Genomic DNA, 8,401 nt, shown 5'->3' with positions numbered 1-8,401 from the left:
GGCTGGCCACAATAAAAGGCCACTCTAAAATGTGCAGTTTTACTGTATTGGGGGGTCCGGGGGGGGGACCAGTTCCTGGATATTGGCAGGAACTGGAACACGCTGTCGTCACGTGGTTTCCGCAAGCCCGCCGGCCTCCGCTCACTTTAGGCTGCCGTGTGTTTCGTTGTGAAAGCGAAACTACTTTGTTTGGTCTTCCAAAAGAGGACGATATCCGCTTCGTCATGCCTAGAGCTGATCCGTGCTGGTTACTGAGGAAATACATCAACTTCGCGCTGTGGATCGCAGGATCGGCTTTCACCGTGGACGAAGCGGAGTCTAGCCCGGGGGTTGTCACATGAGGTTGCCGCAAGCCCGCCGGCCTCCGCTCACTCAAGCCTCCAGCTCTTTTGGAAGGACACGACTAGAAATCAGTGGTTAAGTTGTATTTACAACACTGTTCCAGAACAGTTCAATCCAAATAGTAAGATGTGTGCAGTGCATTTTATGGAGGACTGTTTCCTGATCCTGGTAGAGTAGACTACAATGACTCACAATCTGTAAGTACGTTTTCATTTAAAGGATTTGCCATTGATAATTCAAACGCGAGTTTTGGGCAGTGTAGAGTAGCGCTTGTTGTTTGTCATTTCTCCGATCACAAATGCAGACATGGTTTTATGTTTACGTGGCACGATGCAACACAGCATGTAAAAAGACAGTATAAGTCATTATAATACGTAATTATGTCCCCACTGGGTGCAACAAATGCCTCGTTTGTAATGGGTTTTAATGGCATCACAGTATGGTAAGGGGCGTAACATTTCTGTCACACGCTTGAGGTATCCGGCCAATCACAATGCACTAGATAGCTGGCCAATCAGAGCACACCTCGCTTTTCAGACTGATGAGCTTTGTAAAGGCGGGGCATAGAGGAGAAACAATAATGTACAGTATGTGGAAAATAATGTGTTTTTTGAACCTTAAACCACATAAACACATTTCATTACACCAAATAATGTTCTTTTTAGCAACATCATATGACCCCTTTAATATATTTGAAATATACTTATGAAATAAATGCATTTTAAATATATTGCTTTTTTACTAGGGCAACAACAGCAACAAAAACTGGCAGCTGTGGTTGCCAAAACAAGTCTGTAAAAATACAGCAAACCAATTTAAGTTTGTTTAATTTAAGTTTACTTTTACAGTTTAAAACAATAATTTACAGAAAAAAAAATGTAATTGGTAAATCTAACAGTACTTTTCTGCAGAATTAACAAGGCCATGCTGCTATTAACACTTTTAAAATATACTGACAACCACCATAATAACACAAATAACACATATCCAAGTTCATAACAAGTTTCTCACCGTATATAATAAGGAAACTTAGAGTTAACCAATTAATAGGTTTTTACTGTAGTATTTTAAAAGTCTTTTATGGTTAAAATTAAAATAATTTTTACGGTGTACAATGGTTTTGTAAATGCAGTGAATATGGGATGATTTTACTGAACACATAATCTGAATCATGACCTTCTTACTTCTCAGGGATGATTAGTTGCACAGAGGTGTCTGAATGAGTTTGTGTATGATTAAAGCAAGAGGCATATTAAGATGTTTATTATTCGCTGTGGCACAGAATTTAGCACAAGGAGAGATTGAGATGTCAATAGGTAACAAAGAACAAGAGGCCAATTAAACTGCCATGTTTGATCCAAATTGTTGATTGAACATTTGTAGCAAGCAGTGATTTGTTTGGACTTTTAATTGATAGGTCTTGCTTGTTATGATTATTATTATTATTATTATGTTTATTCTATTTGTTTTCTCTCAAAATGTGACGCCACATGTTACTCGAGACAAGGGTGATTACTTTCAAGAGTTTGAAGAAACTTTTCTGCTTCGTGACCAGCCCCGAAGTGCATTTACATGAACAGCGTGCTTTAATACCAGGCTGTGTGCTGTTGCTAGGCTACACAGGTTTCTTGTTCATGGACAATTAGATTTTTCATCTAGAGCTATCAGGGAAACCATTATTTCATCATATAGGCATAATGTTGGACTGGACAATCGTCCTTGTTGAATTTCTCAGTCTTTATTTATTTGGTCGGAAGGGATGAGATTTTCGAAACTGTTGAAAATTCTGAAATGAAACTGCTTCGGGCTCTGGGCTGCTGTTCTCCTATTTAGTTATAGTTCAGAGGAACGATAGAACTGAGGTGCTAAAAAAAGAGAAGATATAAGAAAGAGATATAAAGAGAAGAGTTGAATAAGTTCTAGTTTTCAACTTCTTAATTATGTGTTGACCATCAGGCAAATGAGGAAGTATATCATTACAATGTTGAAATGTTCATCAAGATGTTGCTAAGCGACATTCACTGCCAAAACAGAAAAATATATGATTATTGATAGCACTGTACAAAAAGAGTTCATTGTGCTGTTTTGTTATAAAGTAATAGTTCACAAAAAACTGACAAGTTGCTAATAACTTCTAAGTAACTAAGTAACTTCTTTACCAATCAAGGTGTATATGAGTTTATTTATTCATCATATGAACAGATCTGGAGAAATTTAGCATTACATAACTTGCTCACCCAATGCCGACCCAAAATGTAGATGATTTAGTTTCTTCACTGAAACCGATTTGGAGAATGGATCCAGTGGATCCTCTGCAGTGAATGGGTACCATCAGAATGAGAGTCCAAACAGCTGATAAAAACATCACAATGATGTACCACTTAATTGATGCCTTGAGAAGTGACACAAAGTCCAAAACAGCAAAACAAGTATGCTGGTGAATCATTTTGATGTAAGAGAACATCAGAATTTGTTTCTTACAAACATGCAGCTTTTTACTTCACAAAACATTAAATGATGGACTGGAGTCATTGTCACGTTGCACACACACGAGGGACGAGGAGACGCTGGAGAATATGTTGACAGGACTTTATTTGCATGAACCAAGGGAGACGAACACAGGAAGACGTTCACGGGAAGACGTTCTCAGCGGACAGAGAACTAGGGACTGGGAACATTTTAAATACACACAGGAGGAGGGGATGACGAGACACACCTGGGATCAATGAACCATCATGGGGAACACCTGGGACAAATTAAACATGGGAAAGGAACACCTGGGGAGCAAGACACAGACAAAACATGGAACAGAGTCTGACAGTCATATGGATTACTTGTGGATTATTTTTTTATCAACTGTTTTCACTCTCATTCTGCTGGCACCCATTCACTGCAGAGGATCCACTGGTGAACAAGTGATGTAATGCTAAATTTCTCCAAATCTGTTCCGATGAAGTTACAAACTGATCTACATCTTGAATGGCCTGAGGGTGAGTACATTTTCAGCAAATTTTCATTTTTGAGTGAACTATTCCTTTAATGGCATACATAATCTTTCATGTAAAACACACATTAAACGTCTCAGTTACGTATGTAACCCTCATTCCCTGAAGGATGGAACAGAGACGTCATGTCGGTGACTGACGAACTGGGATCTCGCTTCGAGAGACCAATCTACTTCGAGTGTAAACTAAATGAGCCAATGCACATTGGCATGCGATAATTGCATCCAGCTGCTGCTCGTCACGGCACGAGCATAAGTAGGCAGCAGGTGCAACGCATATTCAGGTTTTCGCTGAGGAGCCGAGCCAGTGACCCGGCGCCCCGCGGTGGTACAGCGACCGTGGCGACAGGACGTGACATCTTCGTTCCCTCCTTCAGGGAACGAGGGTTATATACATAACTGAGATGTTCCCTTTCAGTCGGTCACTCCGAGTCATGTTGCTGACCGACGAACTGGGATACCTACCAAAGCCCCACGGATGCTGCCCCTTCCAGTGCCCCTAGTTGGCGCCGTGCGCCAACGCCCAAAAGGAAGCAACACTCCTTGTGCGCCAGTGCATCCGTGCCGAGGGTTCCCTCGGTCAGGCAATTGAACAGCTGGCAATGGGACGTGTCTGGAGAGGCAAACAGGTCTACCTGTGTGGCTCCGAAGTGTCTCCATATCAGCTGGATCGCCTGGGGATGGATTCTCCATTCTCCCGGAAGCGCATGCTGCCGTGAAAGCTTGTTGGAAGAGATAGGAGGAGATGGCGGGCGAGTTGCGACATACGACAGGAGCATAGACCACCCTGGTGGTTGATGTAAGCAACGGTCGCAGTGTTGTCCGTATGGACCAGTACGTGCTTGCCTCGTAACAGCATTTTGAAGAGGCCCAGCGCAAGACGTACTGAAAGCAACTCGAGGCAATTGATGTGCCAATGCAGATGGGGGCCCGTCCACAACCCCGAAGCTGCATGCCCATTGTACGTGGCACCCCAGCCTGTGGTGGAGGCATCCGTGAACACAACAGCATGCCTGGACACCTGTACGGTTGGACAGGGGGTGCGGGAGAAGGCATGGCGTCCTCGAACTGGGCCCTGCTGGCCGCTGGCGGTAGAAGAGGGGGACGAGGCTGGCCAGGAACCGCATGACATGATGTCATCCGCACCCTTTTGGAACCCAGAGATAATGGAAACTGCTCTTTTTAAAGGAATTGCTCTGCAACTCCTTTAGTGCCTTGGCCTGGTATACCTACAGGAGTGCCATTGTGTGCAGGGCGGAGGCAGCCTGTCCTGTGGCTCCGTAAGCCTTGGCCGTAAGAACGGACGAGAACTTACAGGCCTTGGATGGGAGACGCAGGTTACTCCTCCAGGTGGAAGCGCTCCTTGGACACAATTGCATCGCAACCACGTCCTCCACCGGGGGATCCCTGCATATCCCCTGGCCACCCCACCATCGAGGGTAGTGAGGGAGTAGGAGGCAACAAATCGTTTTTGGGCAGAAAAAGGTCCACGACCTCGTCACCTCCTCATGCACTTCCGGGAAGAATGGCACTGGCGTGGGGGGCTGAAAACCAGCCCTGGCTGCCCGAGATACCAATCATCTAACCTCGACCTTTCGGGACACAGTGGCTTTTTCCACTTAAGCCCGACCGCCTCGGCAGCCTGGAAAGCATAGCCATCAATTCTGGGTCAGGCTCAGGCAACGCTACTCTCCCCAAAGGGGGCAACGCAGCTGAGTCCTTATCCCCAGACTCCAGCTCACCCTCCGATGCCGCAATCGACATCTGGTCATCCGGAGGAGCACCAAATGAAACGGCTGGTCCCCCATGAGAAGGGTCGGCATGTTCACCTGGAAGCTTCACAGCTTGCCGTGTGCTAGAGGAGATTTACTCGGCAGGTTTGCCCCCACTGTAATCCTCAGGTTACCCTGCCTATTCACTGAAGTAGCCCTCTTCTGCGGAACAGAAGAGGAACTGGATCGGGGCATAGGTAAGGGGACTCCACCCCTCTCAAGGTATCGGAGTCTCAACCACAATGCCGCGATGGTCATGCCGCTACAGTGACAGCATGGCTCATCCACGAAGGCTGCTTCAGCATGCTCAATGCCCAAACACGTGATGCAACGATCGTGACTGTCATCTGGCGCCAGGTAACGTCCGCGCCCAGAAACACACGGGTGAAATGGCATCTTTAGAAAGACGCACCGTCATCTTTACAAAGACACACCCGTGAATGCTCTTTAAGGGAAATCTGCTCTTTAGTGCTGAAGCGCACAGCGGAACCACCACTGCCGCGCCGTCACACCAACACTCCGAGAAGCTCCTCCCTGAGCACTCGTAGCTCGTCAGTCTCTCATGAAGATGACAGGTAGAGCAGAACAGTCAACAACCGCTCGGCTCCGAAGTGAAAAGCTGAATATGCATTGCACCTGCTGCCTACTTATGCTCGTGCCGTGACAAGCAGCAGCTGGAAGCAATTATCGCATGCCAATGTGCATTGGCTCGTTTAGTTTACACTCGAAGTAGATTGGTCTCTCGAAGCGAGACCAATCGAGAACACTATTCAGTTATTTTGCAATGTTTAAAAATGTATTTGAATACAACCATCAAATTAAGGGTTTTACATCTCACCCAAAAATGATTTACAGATGGAAAAAAGAGTTGTATAGCTTTTACTTACACGTGGGTTTAAATTGGATCTTCTCGTATTGTCTCATCTTTCCCTTTTCATAGAGATCAGGACAGTCTGAAACAAAACTAGAAAAGCTTTCAGTAAATTAGGAGAAACACTTTGTCACAAACCTTTTCAGACAAACCTATGTCAAAAATGCTGCAGTGATGTCTTTCTATCATCCAAAACAGAAGACCATAATGACCTGATAGCAAGATATTCAGTTGGAGACATAAACAGAGCAGTTCTCATTTGCAGATCAGTTTTGTTCCTATTCACATTTATTCAGTATATAGTCTTTAAACATTGCACAGAAACTAGCTAATTTTTGAGAATGTGTGTGAAAGTGTGCATAAGTAGTAACTGCATAATATTTCTGTGGCACAGTTCTCATAAATATGTACTCTTTTGAAAAACCGCACTGTTTGCTACACTATACTTTTATAATCTCTTCAGTTTGCAAAACCCTAACAGGGCAACATGAAGATATGATGTGCATAAAACATTTAGCATTAGTATTCAGTTCTAGTCGGCAGATTTTATATTGTACCTAAATGTTTAATGTCATCACTTCATGGATGGCCACCCTTGGGTTTGGTATGTAATTTTTATTAGACTCAAAACAAAACAGTGTTTCTTCTTCTTCTTCTTTAATACACTAAATGGATTGTTAATGAACTGCCATACAAATTGTTTATTTTTATACCTCTTTTTTTATTATGCATCAGGAGCTTTCAAAGAAGCCTCTTGACAGCTCTTTCTTGAAACAGGTTCAAAATACATTATTGTTAGCATGGAGTTTTGATCTATTTCAGTGTATTTTTACATCTTCTGCTTAATATATGATGAAGCTATCAGTATAACACTTAATAAAATAACCCAGTTCCAACATTTATTTATGTACCAAGCAAAGCAGCTTCTTCAGACACGTCACAGTGTCCAGGTTACAAACAAGGCATCCGAATATCTCTGCCTGCTGTTATATTGGCATTTTCTTGGCTCTACTCATTGGCCATTGATTTTACTCTCCTGTTCTATATTCTTATGCACTTAGTAGTTTATCTTCCTCTTGATTTTCCACGCTGTAATCAAACTGTCTTCACTTTGCTTCTTTCAATCCTGCCATATTACATAACACTCCTTCCTTGCTTTGCCAGACACATCAAGGAACTTCCAGGCTCCATGAGGAGCTGCCCCTAAAAATCAACAGTAAACTTGTTTGCATTTGTCCAAACTGCATTGGCACTGGTCACTGTTGAATACTCCATGCAGAAAAGGAAAAATCTTTCATAAAAATCTATTTTAAAACACTTAAGAGTATATCTTAAAAATAGTTGTAGCGTCTGGACCAATCAGACACACCATTTTTCATTTGATTTAACAAATCAATTATTAATTAGATTAACAAACATTCACAGACCCCTCACCCAATAAACATACTGGGTGCCAGGATGTCTGTGAAAGAGGCCCAGGACCCTGGTTACCATGGCAACCATGACACCTTTGCTAGACCAGATAAACTTAAACTTGCTAGACCCAATGGCATGTTGAGAGCTCTCCCTCTCACTACATTTTCCATAGGAAAGACACATAATGCACAGCAAAATGGACTCTTCTCTTATTAATTCATAGGAAAACCTTTCTGTGAATGAACACACATCTCCTCAGGACATTGTGTATACCATTACTGTTCTTGTATATTGTCTTTTGAATTGTATACTATTTTGTGTGTGTGTTATGATAGATCACTAGTTAATATAACAGATTGGTTGAGGGCAATTTAATTCTGCTACAGTTACTACTGGCAGCTGATATAAATAATTGTAATTAATCATAATTATTTATATACATTTCCCTTTTGAGCTAATTTGCTACATAGTATATCTTAAAAAATATACTCTTTGTGTTCTTGTTGGTTTCATATGAGTTCTAAAAACTTTGATATAACTTTTACATATTTATGTATTTAATAAAAATACCCTGCAATTGTACTTTTAGTATACTAAACTGGCCCACCGATACCATGTTTGGTCTCTTTGAATTTGTCTTCTGATGATCTAAATGAGCGTTTATATTATCTGTGGGTACATAGGCAATATATTGGTGTTCTAAGAATCTTTAGTAATTTTGATTCGAGTTCCATATGCAAATTACCATGCTCTCACACAAAGGGTCATAAAACTCCCCAGTATTTCCAACCTCCCGCTTGGAATTTCAGCCTTTCTCATTGGACAAGCCCATCCTGAGAGGCGTGAATCTTCTCAGACCTTAAAAAGGCTCACGAACAGTTCCGCCCATGTTGTTGTTTTTCTTCTGCTAAGTCTTCTGCTAAAACCTTCTGATTGCGGCCCATGTGGAGAGCCTGAGCCGGTGCGGGCGTGCCCGGTGGGCTCCAACACATAGCC

The sequence above is a fragment of the Sinocyclocheilus anshuiensis genome, unplaced genomic scaffold, assembly GCF_001515605.1.
Source record: "Sinocyclocheilus anshuiensis isolate Anshui unplaced genomic scaffold, SAMN03320099.WGS_v1.1 scaffold523, whole genome shotgun sequence".
NCBI classification, from domain to species: domain Eukaryota; kingdom Metazoa; phylum Chordata; class Actinopteri; order Cypriniformes; family Cyprinidae; genus Sinocyclocheilus; species Sinocyclocheilus anshuiensis.
Note: the sequence above shows the minus strand (reverse complement) of the source record.